The sequence below is a fragment of the Petaurus breviceps genome, unplaced genomic scaffold, assembly GCF_028583685.1.
Source record: "Petaurus breviceps papuanus isolate PSGF00001 unplaced genomic scaffold, PetGlider_PUasm1.0 189, whole genome shotgun sequence".
Lineage (NCBI taxonomy): Eukaryota > Metazoa > Chordata > Mammalia > Diprotodontia > Petauridae > Petaurus > Petaurus breviceps.
This window is the reverse complement of record NW_027185809.1, coordinates 43,634,208-43,649,533: the sequence shown is the minus strand read 5'-3', so window position 1 is coordinate 43,649,533 and position 15,326 is coordinate 43,634,208.

Sequence of the window (15,326 nt, the reverse complement as noted above, 5' to 3'; positions counted from 1 at the left end):
ATTGTTAAACCAATATGGGGTCTGCAATCTCTTCTGCATATTTCTTTTATCTGGGCTGGGGCTTGGCCTATCTCCTATTCCCCCTGAAGGTGGGGCAAACTTGGATACAAAGATTCAGATTCAGAAATACCTGCGGGGGTGGTTCCTGCTTCCCTGTTCATTCTAATGCTAAGTACCTTTTCTTGGTACAGCTTATGCAGCTCTTCAGTTGGAATACCATCTATTCTTCTAAAGTCCACCCCAGCTCTTAATAGAGCAGTAAACAGTTCCCTTCTTGTGGGTCTATTTTGTCTCTGAATCCTCTGGCTGTTTACTCTTCTCTCTCGAGGCAATTTGTCTTTTTCCCATTCCCCTAAATCGCTTAATTGTGAAATCTTATCCAGCACCTCTGAAAGAGGGTGCCCTATTTCTCCAATTAAAAGAGTCAGAATTAGGTGCTTATATGCAGGAGGAGCCGTCTTCACTATGATATTTCTATGAGGAACTCCTAGGGGGTATCATAATATGCATTTGCATCTCCAATCAGGATAGCAGTTTTCATTACCTCCTCCTTTAGCTTTCTCATACAGTCTCCAAGTGAGTACCAGGGTCTGTCTCCCCTAGGCCACATAGATTCAGTTGGATATTGCTTTTTGCATCCTTCTGCAGCTAAAGCTAGAAGATTCGTTTTGTTATTTCCTCCTTGCATATGATGATCCCTAAAAGCCTGGTGTACAAAAGGATTCTGACTGATACTTATGAATTTTAAACAGTCCTCATTGTCCAGTGTTATTCCTCCTGCGCCTTCATCAGTGATTCTTACCATCCAAGACACTAAAGACTCCCCCATTCTTTGGGTAAATCTACTCAATATATCAGTGATCTCCTGTTGAGTGAAATCCTCAATTATCTCCCTGGACTCTGTTTTGCCTCGGTGGTTCTCCTGCCTTCTTCTTCGTATGGGGAGAGCTTCTACATTAGGAGACTCCTCATCTAACCTTGTTCCATTCTCCTCACACACATTCTCCTGGAAGCTGTCAGGGCAACTCTGCCCAGCCTGTACAAAAGCTGCATGCACATTCCTTCTGCTAGTTTTTTGCTTCCTTTTAGCTACATGAACAGTAGCTTGCTCCTGGACCACATGAGTCCCTCCAGTTTGCTCTTCTGAGTACTGTGACACAGAAAAATCCTCAGGCAAACCAGCTGACTCCCTAGCCATCCTAACTCTTTCCTTCAGCAGCTTATCCCTACTTTTACACATAAGGCGATAACTTGTTAGCAGCACCCAGCCTCTCCTGCACACTCCTGCCAGTTCTTTGCCTGGTTCTATGGGTATTGCTTTCAAACATCTTTCCAAATCTCCAGGTTCTCCCTCTTTTAGCCTTGGTTCCCAGTTTTCACAGGGCCCTGTGCTTTTAGCCCATTCTCTGGCTAGAGAGGAATAAGGCAAATCCTCCCATCCTGGAATAGCCATTTCTCCCTCTAAAGCCCCACTGCTTCCAAATAGAGGCCTGACATTTTGTGATCCCATCCTGGTCGCCAAATGTATCAGCAATGCCATATTCACAATGCCTATAGAGATTACAAATATGCTGATATAATTATCCATCACAAAATACATCAGGTTTGCCATTTGGGGAAATAAACTAGAAAATTTATTAAGATACCAAAAGACTGAGTCCCAAAACCAGAAAGTGAAAGCCATCAGAGTAGTTATGACATTGGCACAGGTAGATAAAGTAGAATGCACCCACATTCTCAAGCCTTTAAAACAGAACAGGCTACCTCAGGCAATGGTCCTCCTCTCCCCACTCACAGCAACCACCCAGCGCCCTGGAAGCGGGCTCCCAGCAGCTCCGGCCCCTGGCAGTCCTCAGCAGGAGTCCTTAGCAGAAAGTCCTGCTCCCAGCAGCTCCGGCCCCTGGCAGTCCTCAACAGGGGTCCTAACTCAAAAAAAAAAAAAAAGGCAACCGCCGCCAACTGCCAACCGCAGGACCGTTAGCTCGGCTTTTCACTTTCTCTTGCTCTGCTATGTCAGCACGTCCATGGGGCATGGGAGATCTTTAAATCCCATAACCCTTACATATGGACAGAAAGCTAGGCTAGTGAACCAGGAATTGTTCTTTGTGTGGGAGAAGGCTGAGATGCCCCTTAAGAAGTCACAATCAGAATTGAGGGAGTCAGGCATTTAGTGTTATTTATCAATAAGTGATAAGGAAAATAAGGGAGAGAGGGATAGTGAAAACACCAAAGATATCAGGAAGAATAAATCTCAGACATCAAACATAAATAGATAAATCAATTGAAAAATAGCAACAGAAAGAAATATGACCTCTAATTCTAGTAAATAAGTTCAGACATCTCTGAATAAGTACTGCAAAATGAACAAAAAATTAAATAATACTTAATGAGGTAGAGGTCCTTTTCAAGTTGAATAGAACAAGGAAATACAACATACTGTTATCTAGTGGTTTAAGAGAAATGAAAATTCTGAAAGCAGAATTTATGACTACCATAACAAAAATTAGAAGAAAAGAAAATTTTGAAACTGCAATGGCAAACCTCAACAAAGAAACAAAAAAGAGAACAATATATGGGGAATGCAAATAAACAAAAGTGAAGCACAATGTAGTAGAAAAGAATTAAAAATTTAAAGTAAATGTGCTCACTATACAAGCAGCACATATGAATCTCAAAGACAGGATCCATGAAGACAACCTTAGATTTATGTACTTCCAGAAGAATACAATAGAACAAAACAAAAAAATAGTTAATAATTCAATTTATAATCTTAAAATATTCATGAAAAAAACAACAACAAAAGTAACTGCACAGACCTCTGAACATAAAAAATGAAATCCCTAAAGAATAAAAATTCAGTGATTGCCTCCAGGGGAAAAAAAAACAACCTGCAAACTCTTAGACACATAATAGTTAAATTGAACAATTTAATTCAGAAACAAATTCTTATCAGACTATCACGAGAAATATCATTAAATACAAAGGAAATGATGCTGAAATAAAACTAGCCTATTCTGTACCCACAAGGAAGAAAAAGAAGAGGGGATGGAGCAGAAACAGAGTAACAATAGAAAGACCAAGGACAGAAGAGGAAGGGAAAAGGAATGTATTTAACTGAGAGGAAAAAAAGAAGAAATATATTAACAGATAGCATATGAAATATATTCATATGTTATATATGACAATGTATAACAATAATAAATATGTATTAAAATTAAGATAATTTAAAGTATATTAATACAGAATTTTAAAATATATTAAAATAACATATTACCAGATAACAGAAGGAGTCACAAAAGAAATGTAAAAAGTGTAATAAACAAGAAGTGATCAGGGGATATGGAAAGAGAAACATGGGGGATATTACTATATATATATAGGCTTCTTGGAGGGGCAATGGGAGTTAAGTGACTTGCCCAAGTGTTAAGTGTCTGAGGTCAAATTTGAACTCATGTCCTCCTGACTCCAGGGCTGGTGCTCTATTTATTGTGTCACCTAGCCACCCCATATATATATATATATATATATATATATATATATATTTGAATAAATGTAAAATAATTGAAGAAACAAAATACCTTGTTAAAAGAAGAGGTGATGAACTTACTATTTGACAAAAACTGCTGGGAAAACTGCAAAACAGTGTAGTTGAAACTAGGCAATGACCAATATAAAGCCAATCATGAACCCTTTCCCGAGGACTGCTGTTATGAAGAACTTTAAGGATCTGAGCGCATAGTATAGTGAACTTTCTATTTATTTAGCAATAAACTAAAGCAAAACATTCTAGAAATTAAAGCACACCATTCACATCAACATAACTTAATACCTTATTACTGAGATGGCCACATAATGTTAAAGAAAACATATCATTCAGTAAGTTACATTCTTCTCAATCAATACAAAGTACCCATCTAAAATCTTCTTTCATCTTGACAACAGGCTGGCTTCCTATCATGCTTAAGAGATAATCAGAAATTACAAACACCATCCACGCCTGGGTCACAGTAAGCTACAATATCATCAATCAGCACTGAGTACCCAAGTAAAGTTCTCTTTCATTTAAGTTGAGGCTGATTTCCAAGCCCCATGGCTCCTCTTCCATGCTTCCAGTTCTTTACTGGATTCACATGACTGTTGCCTGTATTCACAGGAGGCAGCTCTCCACTCACTTTCCATATCACAGCTTCTGGTCCCTTCTCCACCCCAAGCTCTTCACAGCCCCCCCCCTTCCCCCAGGAAAACAAAGCTCAACAGGGCTACAACAATATTTACATACATTGCTAGCCCTATCAGCTCAATTCACTTTCTGTCTGACAAAGTAACAGAAACACACAACAACAGACAGAGTGCCAACATCACACAGATTCTCTGCTAGCTCTGCTTGGTCCCAGCTTGTGCTCTAGCTTTTAGCTGTTCTGCTTGTTCCTGTTCCACTCTTCTTGTTCTGCTCTTTTTGGCAAACTCCTCCTAACATCTTACACAATATACCAAAAAAAAATGTATGCTTGATTTATATATAAAGGCTACTACTATGAGCAAACTGGGAGAAAAAGGAGTATCCCTGATAAGAGTACAACAGGGGAATTCAGGACTATTTATTTGAATTCATATTGTCTTCCTTTGAAGGACTATCTTTGCCCAATACTTTTAGTGCTGTCCTGGAGAGGATGAAGCATTTTACTTTTTTTTTCCTATACCTTTATTGATCATTATTAATCTGACTCCATTATATAATGTCCTCTTTTATACACACACACACACACACACACACACACACACTCACACACACATGTATATAAGTAGATAAAAGATAGATGAAATAGTTATATGTCCATTAGAGTCCTCTATGCCCTTTCATATCACAATCTTAACTAGAAGTCTCATGAACTTTTATGGTTTTCAGAGTGTTTAAAATATATTATCTCACTGATTGATCTCCATTTGTATTCACAGCATCTACTATGGATCCTGGCACTGTGCCAGATTTAATAAATACTTATTGATTGATTAATTCATGCATAATTTATTCATTCAATTAAAGAGTATGCCGATATTTAAAATATATACCTTAGATAGACCAGTGACTGGATCTGTGACTGTATCTTGCTCTAGACACCTAAAAGAAAAAATGAAATAAGCAAACAATAAAAAAAAAAATTCAGCCCTCAGTCTTGCAATGTCAAAGGTCGATCATCAAACAAATTTGTCAGAGGCTTTGATTTTGACCTCTATTCACTAAAACATATTGCCTTAGATAGGCAGATTTGAAGAGTAAATAGAACACTTGCCTTGCAATCAGGAAGAGATGGGCTCAAGTATTTCCTTTGGCACTTAATTTCTCACTATGTGTGACTATAGGAATGCCACTTATTAATGTTTTCATTATATTTATGCAACATTTTAAATCACATAAGACTGGTCAGTCTATTTTGGTAGAGGGAATTCCCGTACCATGCATTCCATGTGCTAACAAAATAAAAAATACTTTGTGTGTTTTTGGTGTTAGATATGTTCCATTTGAGTGTGGTACATAGTCTACAGAAAAAGAACCACCACTTTAGATCTACAAAATAGCTTTCAGAGGTGTGAATAAGCTTTGATAGCCCCAAGTGCTATTTGTCCCCCTACATAGTTCAGGTATCCAATGCCAACAAAGTGACCATTTTTAGGAAAAACAACACACTGAAGACATGAGAGAAGCAGGTAACTTGAGCTGTGAACCCAGGAAGGGGGAAATTCTTTTGATAAATTACTTCTCAGTTGAAAGATGGCCAAGGGTAGAATTTAAGTGTGTTTCCTATAGCCTAGCAGCGGATGTTCAAGTTAACACTGTGTTATATATTTTATATACTGAGAGTCAGACTTGGCTCCTGGCAACTATCAACCACTGACTTAAATTTAATCACCTATGTTCATTTATTATGAATTCCCACAAGACTTTTCTCCATGAAGCTGCCTTGGTTTCCCTTTAGCATTTCCCTAACTTTTTAACCTTGTGGCAATTTTTAAAAATTTTTCTCCTTAGTTGGTTTCAATTCTACTGTTTATATACCTTTCATTTGCATTATACTATTTTATTGATCTGTTTCCATTTGCAATAGGAGGTCCTCAACCAGGCAGCAACAGTAACAGGTAGATGTGCCTATTCAGCTCCAAAATCATGCCATTGAGAAAAGAATTTTAAAAATGCCTGACTTGGGGCGGCCAGGTGGCTCAGCGAGTAAGAACACCAGCTCCAGTGTCGGGATGACCTGGGGATCAAATCCGGGCTCAGATACTCAGTACCACACCCAGAAATAACTGGCCTTGTAACCTTGAGTAAGTTACTCAAACCCAATTGCTTATAAAAAAAATGCCTGACTTTACCACAAGAAACCTTGGATCAAAATAAGCATTCTTCATGTTTAGAAATAAAAATCATGGAAGGGTTGAGTAATGGTGCTTGGGGGACCTTGGAGCATTTAGATACATTCAAGTGACAAATGAAATACTATCCTTCAACTGTAGATTGTTATTTTTCATTACTCTTTTTCTAACTAGAATGTTCACTAGTGATCTTTTAGTAGAACATTGACCCTGAAAGCAAGTCCCTGTTTTATTGCTGTCTCCATCAACTCAGAGGGGATGACAGTTATTATTATTATTTAATCTTGAAAGTCAGGTTCTTTTAAAGTAGTTTGAGAAATAGTTGATGCATCTAGCTTCAGACTAGCTTAATCACACATAAAATTATTTTATTTATACAATTTCCAGGATCCACCTTAATAAAAACTACATCCTATGAATGAATTTTCTTTCCAGAATTGCTGGCATCACTGCTGGGAATTCAAAGGTTGTCAGTATTCTATGCTCTTTTTCTCTCCCCAGGAAATGCTTATGGTGGTGATTTGAGGCTATTGCAGCAGACCACAAGCTCTACTAAGTTACAGAAATCATTCCTATAGAGTATGGTTTTGTTGTCTAAGGATCTAAGTTAACAGAGCCTTAATCTCAGGAAATTGGGCAGAAGGTGAAGACAAAAAAAATCGTTTTGTATATCAGAGATCCCTTTGGCAATCAGGTAAAATCTAAAGAACAATTCTCACAATAAAATTTTAATAAAATGATTTTGATTATAAAAGAAACAATTTTAAAGTACAATTTTCAAAACATTAGTTACAAGTTTGTGGAAACCATAAAATTTGTCCAATATACTACCTACTCTCTCTGATCTCCAGATTAAGACTTCCTACAGCAAGGTGTGCCAGTGTGAGGAGGAATTTTGTAAATTCACATTTGTTTTTGAAATCTGAGGCATGACTAAGCTTCTCTGAATGAAAAATGAAGGGAGGTAGTCATATATATCTTTCCACACATGGAACCTACATGATAACAATCATTTCTTAAGTACCTACTTCATAGGGTGTCCTAAAAATCTTAGTGCAATTTAAAGGTTTGATATTTCAAAAATCTGTCCCACCATAACTTAAGTTTTAATAGCTTAAAACTTTACTGACTTTTGGGGCATCCTATACATTGAATACAATGGGAAGTAAGCACTGGAGGAGACAGAAAGAAGATTTATATAAGTTATCATCCTTGCCATCATAGAACTTACAATATCATATGGAGTCAAAATTCAAGCACAAACCTCTATAACACACACACACACATACACACACACTCATTATAAGCTTATTAAACAGGTTTTGAGAATGTTGTATAAGGTCCAGCTCAAGGTATATAAGGTCCAGAGAGATTTTGAAAGAAAATCAAATAACTGAATTGCTCTTTCTAAAGCTTACCTTATTTTTCCCAAATGCACTTAAAATGCATTTATAATTAAATATCATAAACATAAAGAAGAGCTCACAATCTGAAATATGGAAAATTATTTTTACTTTCAGCTCTATTGACCATATTGGAAAGAATAGAGAATTGTAGGAAAGTTCCAATACTAATGAAAGCGATAGTTGTTTGATGATGAAGACTGATCCTTACTTTGACCAATCTTGCACACACTCACAAATATTCTTATTACTATATACTATTGAGGCTTGTCCTTCTCTTCCTATTTCCCACATCCAACCTCTGACACCATATTTATGATTTTTTTTTGTTCCTATACTTTTGCAAAAATGCTAAAGTATTACAGAAATCCATTTCTCCATGCTCATTTTTTGAAGTTACATTCATTCTTACTATTTTTTTTCACAAAGAGCAAGCTAAGCAGAAAAAAAAATCTTCCCTTCCTCTCACTACATTATCTGTTCTTTGTACCCAACCAGACTGTATTCTTTCTCCAAGGTAGAAATCTAAGCCATCAAATAAAATCACTTCACCACCTAATTCCTAGGGAAGAAGAAACACTGGTACAAACTCAAAATCGGGACCTTTAAATTTCTATTTCTGAGATATTATAATTTTATTTGGTACAATCTCCACTGGAAATCTATTATGTAAATTCAGAGACCTAAGGTTCATGCTATGCTTTTTTTTTGGTAATTAATGAAGAGATAATAGGCCAATAATATGCCCTTTGCCATTTTCCCCCTTCAAAACATTTTGATGGTGGTTTCCTAAAGAATGATATTTAATCTGAAAAAAAATAAATCAATTATCTTATAATGCCAGACTCAATAAACTGGGTCACCACATTAATATCTCCTTACTATAATTGTGGGGGAAATGAATGATGCCCCACATTTCAGCTGTTTTTTTTTTTGTTTCTGAGATACTTTGATTTGGAAATTAAGTATAAGTTATTGGAGTGCTTAGAAACCAAATTGATATTTGGAAGATAGAACTCACATAATGATTTTCTCATCTAGTTTATTTATTATGAATCCAATAGCCATTAATACACTTTAAACTCCAGGGGAAAGAAGGAACAAATGTGGAGTTATTTTATTATCTCATTTTATAAGAACTATATGACTTTAGAAAGACTGTGATTACAGAGAAAAAGCTCTTACTCTTTGCTGCCTAGCGCATGATTTATTTACTCTGAAGACCCTCTTTACCCCTTCCAGCAGGGAACCACCCCAGATCTTAGAAAGCTCCATGAAATATTTACTCGCTGTCTCTTTGATGTCATACCATAAAGCTCCACCTCTGGAAGGCAGTCAATCTTCTAAATTTGTTCCTAGAAAAATCTTTCCTTAAGATGGGGCCTTACAAGAAAGGTAAAATGTGACCATTTAAATAACTCTCATTGGTAATGTTCATGGTGCTGTTCATGCTTTTACATAGCCTACAGTAACAAGAAATTAGTCAAATTATGTCTGCTATGTTGGAGTCATGATCACAGAGCATTAAGTACATAACCCTCTGGGTGGGATGTCATTTCTGTAGGAAAACATCTAACTAAGGGCAACCCAGCTCAGAACCTGTCATTTGAATTTTTATACCATTAAAAGCAAACAAACAAAAAGAGAAGACCAAAAACTTTTTAGATACATAAGGATATGCAAAGTGCTATCAAGAAATAAGAAATACAAGGTTCTATTTCTGGCTACATATATCATTTCCTGAATGACTTTGGGATGTCATTATTCATTATTTCATTTTCTACTTTATAAAGGTAACAGAAGAGACTATTTCTAAGTTCATGTATAGCTCTATCACTCTTTGATCCTTTGGGCAAAGTATGAGAAGGTATATTACAGTACAGTGGATAGAATTTAGAAATACTACTAATGTAAGTTCATGTCCTGCCTATAACATTGCTTGTATGACCATAGTCAAGTTATTTAATCTCTCCATGACCCAAGAACCTTTCTAATATTCTAAGTTATAGGTTAGTTGTCAATCTATATTGGAGGAGAAAATTTCCATGTAGAAATTTCCTTTCATAAATTACACTACAAGCCCATATTCCACTCCCCACCCTCACCCCCAATTTTGATAAAAAAAAACAATCCTTTTTTTAAGGATGTGACTCACAAGAATAATAAAAAGAGCAGCAAGGTATTAAGAAAACCCTGAAAGGTGAGATCCTTATAAGATTATCCCTGGCATCATTAATGATGATCCAAGATAATCTTTTAGCTCTTAAAGCTTGAGTAACTAGTCAATCATAAAGTCTGGTGCAATACCAGTGACAGTAGATATGCCATATATACTTGTGAATTGATTGATTAAACTGGAATAGGAAAATATATTAAATCGCATGTGACCACATGAAGTTATCTGAGCTTGAGACCACTCAAAATATGGCTTACTGAATGAAGATATATAATATCCACTAGTGTATTGCTTGTAAATGGAGAATTCTTTAGGGCAAAATTGTTTTCATTAAAGGAAGTTTTTTTCTGTACCCTCATATGATTTTTTCTTTTGCACAGCAAAAAATGAGTGAAGAGTTGAGGACATTCAATAATATTGAAATGGGAACATCAGAAGGGGCTAAGATAAGACCTCAGTCATTTACTGTGTCATCTTACATAAGCCCACCTCTTAAAAGTTCATTAACTGTCTGGCAACCATCTTCCTCTTCTCACAGTGGCTTCTTTTGTTAGGATGGATTTCTTTGAGATTTTCTCACCTGGGTTCTCTACAGAGAAGTGATTAAGCTCAGAACACACTCTCCTGCTTTCAAATTTGCTTTGTTTTCCTTGCTACTTACTACATATCCTCTTTGTGTTTCAAAAAGAAAGCTTTAGGATGTTTTTTAACCTTCTTAAAATGGAAGCCTGAAAATTCTGTCAAGGATAACTATTGGTTTTTGAACCGAATGAAAATACCCCAAAAAGAAAAGTGCAGATTTGGGAAGACTTTGTTCCATTAGACTCTGTCATGTATTTCTACCTTCTCAATGAAAAAGCTGTATGAGGAAAGCAACTTCAGAATAAGCTGTATGAATTTTCCTAAAATTAATTTTTAGATATTTTGAATGTTTTATTAATAAGATTTATATGGAAAGGATATAAAGACTAATTCCCTCATTCAATCTATAACATGTGTATTGATTCCACATGAACAGCCTCTATAAGGTTGTAATGGGAATGCAGATTTGGAAGATCTTCCCTGCCCCTAGGCTAAAGTGCACCTGGAGCCTGGGGTGGGAGGCTTGTTTTTCAGTAGATACTTCTTGATTGGCCAGTGAGTCAATAAGGTTGTTACATTCTCTGAGCCAGGAGAAGGCTATATAAGCCCTGATGTGTAGCTTTTTTGGGGGGTCTCACTTTGAGAAGTGTTCTGTGATTTGATATGGATTCTGGGAAGCCGTTGTCCAGAGCCCCCCCAGCTTTGAAAAACCCAGATGCTGATTTGGTATGGATGAAATGGTTGGACAGTTTGGAAATCTGTCTACTCAATCTGCTTCTGTCTTGATAATTCTGCCTGTATACTTTGAAGTTCTGGGTGCTGACCTTTTTCCCCCAAACAAGGTAAACAATATATGTCTGACTGATTAAAGTAAGCTTGTTAACCCATTTTGAGTTGCTTTCCTTTAACAAAGCAGATCCAAGAACCTGTGGTGGCGGCAAACCCTGAAGACGCTTGGGGTGCTGCTGCTACAAAGGTCTAGGAGACCCAAAACATTAGAAACCCCAAGGAATAGTGATCAATCTGAGAGGCAATACCTACAATGGTACTACAATTATATGGAAACCTCAAATATTGCATTTTTATATTGTAGTCACCAGTCAGTAAAACAAATACTTATAGTGTCTTTGTTAAGTGCCAGGCAATGGCTAAGTACTAGAACTACAAAAAAGTCATGAGACAACAATGCTTTCAAGGAGCTCATGGGAGAGAAAACATGAGAATAGTGAGGTACTTACAAACTATATACTATACAGGGCAAATTCGAAATACCAAAAGGGGGAAGGAAATATCATTAATCAGGAAGTGGTGTGGTGTTGCTGGGGATCAGGAAAAGCTTTCAGAAGATAATATTTTAGAGAGAACTTTGCAGGAATTCAGGGAATCCAGTAGGTGGATATGGGGAGGGAGAGAATTCCAGGCATAGCAATAGCCAATGAAAATACTTGGAGGCAAAAGATAAAGTTGCTTTTGTAGGGAATAGTAAGGAGATCAATTTCATTCTATCACAGAGTATCTCGGGTAGTAATGTATAAGACTGTAAAGAATGTCTCTTTCTTACATCTGAATGTAAAACAGAGAATTTTATATTTCATCCTTGAGGTTATAGGGAATCACAGGAAGTAACTGAATGGGAGTTGGAAGTGACATGGTTAGATCTCTGCCTTAGAAAGATTAATTTATCACAGTTTAGAGAATGGACTGGATTGGGGAGAGGTGTAGGGCAGGGAAGGTAACACAAAGGCTATTGCAGAAGTCTCAATGTAAGAGGAAACACTTTTGCTAAAGATGTACACACACCTAAATACACAAATGCACACACATATGATTAACTTAGCAAAATGACTCTGCTTTTCATGGGAAAACTTTTAAAAATTATGGAGATATGAAAGAGGGACAGAGCCAAGACGGCAGAGTAAAAATAAGACCTCTACATGGCTCCAGCTCCCATCACCTCCAATACATATAAAAAATGACTCTAAAGAGATTTTAGAGTTACAGAACCCACAAAGTGACAGAGAGAAACAAATCTCATGCTAAAGGCAGCTTGGCAGGCCAACTGAAGGGTCTATCACTGAGTGCTGTGAGCAAAGCACAGTTTTTCCAGAACCATGTGTTTCCAGCCCCAGGGCAGCCATGATCAGAAGCAGCTGGAGCAGACTTCAAGAGAGTGAATCACTAGCAGTTGTGGTGGTTTCCAGAGTTCTCAACCTATAAATGCCAAATAGAAAGTAAAATGTCAGTCAGGAATTCTGTTGGAACCAGGGTGGAGAAAATCACAGGTTAGCCCCTACCCCCAGTGCAAAAAGTGGTGGAGGCAGGGCAGCTGCAGCTGCTGCCAGGTGGTTATTTCCAGAGATCCTGGCCAGCAGACCATAGGGGGACCAAGCAAACATTCTGAAGGAAATCTCTCTTGGTTTAACCTGCTTGGATCCAGATCATGATCTTGGGTGGTAGTTGTGGAGCATGTGGCCATTATTCCAGAGCTTGTGAGGGCTGCAGGGAGGGCACCCTCCTAATAGCTCCAGTAGCTGCAAAAAACCCTGTGATTTGGGACATAGTTCTCCCCATTTTGGAAGCAGAGTTCTACTGTGGCAAAGAACTCAAAAGGCAAGTAATTGGATGGCAATATGAGCAAGCAGAAGAAGTACAAACAGTCCATAGAATCCTTTTTTGGGGGAAGAAAAGGATCAAAGCATGCAACACGAGGAAGGCAATGAAGTAAGAACTCCCACATCACAAGTTTCCAAGAAAAATATGAACTGCTTACAGACCACGGAAGAGCTCAAGTAGGACTTTGAAAATTAACTGAGAGAAGTGTAGGAAAAATTGGAAAGAGAAATGAAAATGATGCAAGAAAATCATGAAAAGCTAGTCAATATCCTGCTAAAGTGGACCCAAAAAATACTGAAGAAAATGACATCTTAAAAAAATAGACTATAACCCAAATGACAAATGAGGCCCAAAAAGCCAATGAGGAGAAGAATGCCTTAAAAATCAGAATTTTCCAGGTGGAAAAGGAATTACAAAAGCACATTGAAGAGAATAATTCCTTCCAATTTAGATGGGAGCCAATGGCAGCTAATGACTTTATAAGAAATCAAGATACTCTAAAACAGATCCAAACAAATGAGAAAATAGAAGGCAATGTGAATTATCTCATTGAAAAAACCACTGACATGAAAAATAGATCCAGGAGAGATAATTTAAAAAATTAATGGGCTACCTGAAAGCCATGATCAAAAAAAGAGCTTAGATACCATCTTTCAAGAAATTATCAAGCAAAATTGCCCCAATATTCTAGAACTAGAGGGAAAAATGGAACTTGAAAGAATTTACTGATTGCCTGTTGAAAAATATCACCAAAAGAAAACTCCTAGGAACATAATAGCCAAATTTGAGAGTTCTCAGATCAAGGAGAAAATACTGCAAGCAGTCAGGAAGAAACAATTTGAGTATTGTGGGAACATAATAAGGATAACACAAGACCTAGTACCTTTTATGTTAAGGGATCAAAGGGCTTGACATATGGTATTCTGGAGGTCAAATAAGCTAGGAATAAAACCAATACTCACCTACCCAGCAAAACTCAGTATAATGTGTCAGGGAAAAATATGGTCATTCGATGAAAAAGAAGACTTTCAAGCATTTTTGATGAAAAAACCAGAATTGAACAGAAAGTTTGATTTTCAAATACAAGAAACAAGAGAAGCATGAGAAAATAAATAGGAAAAAGAAATCATAAGGAACTTATTAAAGTTGAACCATTTACATTCCTACATGGAAAAACGATAATTGTTAGCTTATGAAACTTTTCTCAGTATGAGGAGAGTTGAAGGGAATATATATGTGTATATATATATGTATATATACATAAAATAGATAATATACATGTATGTAGAGGAAAAGTATGCATTTATAAATATTTATGTGAGTGTGTGGATATGGATGTACATGTATAATTAGACAGAGTGCATAAGATGACTTAAATACAAAGGGATGATATTTGAAAGATAAAATTAAGAGGTAAGAGAGGAATATATTGGGAGAAGGAGAAAAGGAGGGACAGATTAGGGTAAATTATCTCTTATAATAGAGGCAAGAGAAAACTGTTACAATAAAGGGGATGAGCAGGAAGGTGAAAGATAATGGGTCAACCTTACTCTCATTCAATTTTTCTTAAGGAGGGAATAACATACACCCTTAATTGGGTATCTTATCCTACAGGAAAATAGGGGGAAATGGGATAAGAGGGGGGATGATAGAGGGGAGGGGATATTGGGGGAGAGGGTAGTTAGAAGCCAACAGTTTTGAAAAGGGACAGGGTCAAAGGAGAAAATAGAATAAGTGGGGGGAGGGATATGATGGAGGGAATTATAGTTAGTCTTTCACAATATAACTATGATGGAAAAGGTTTTTGTAACTACATGTGTACAAACTATACTGAATTGCTTATCTTCCAAGTGCTGGTGGGTGAGGAGAGAAAAAGTGAAAAAATCAGGAACTCAAAGTTTTAAAAAAATGTTTAGAGGGTGGAGCCAAGATAGCTGAATAGAAGCAGTAACTTTTCGAAGATCCTCAATGAATCCCATCACTAAACCCTAAAAAGTGAATCTGAATGGATTTTGGAGTGTCATAATCCACTGGGAGACAGAGCATGGCAGAATCCAGCCCTGGAAAGTGCCCACGTGGGTCCAGGCATGGGTAGTGTGGAGCACGTGGGGATTGCAACAGCTCAGAATAGAGAGCAGACTACAACAGAGAGATAAGGAGCCCCAGGCAGCAGACTCACTCAC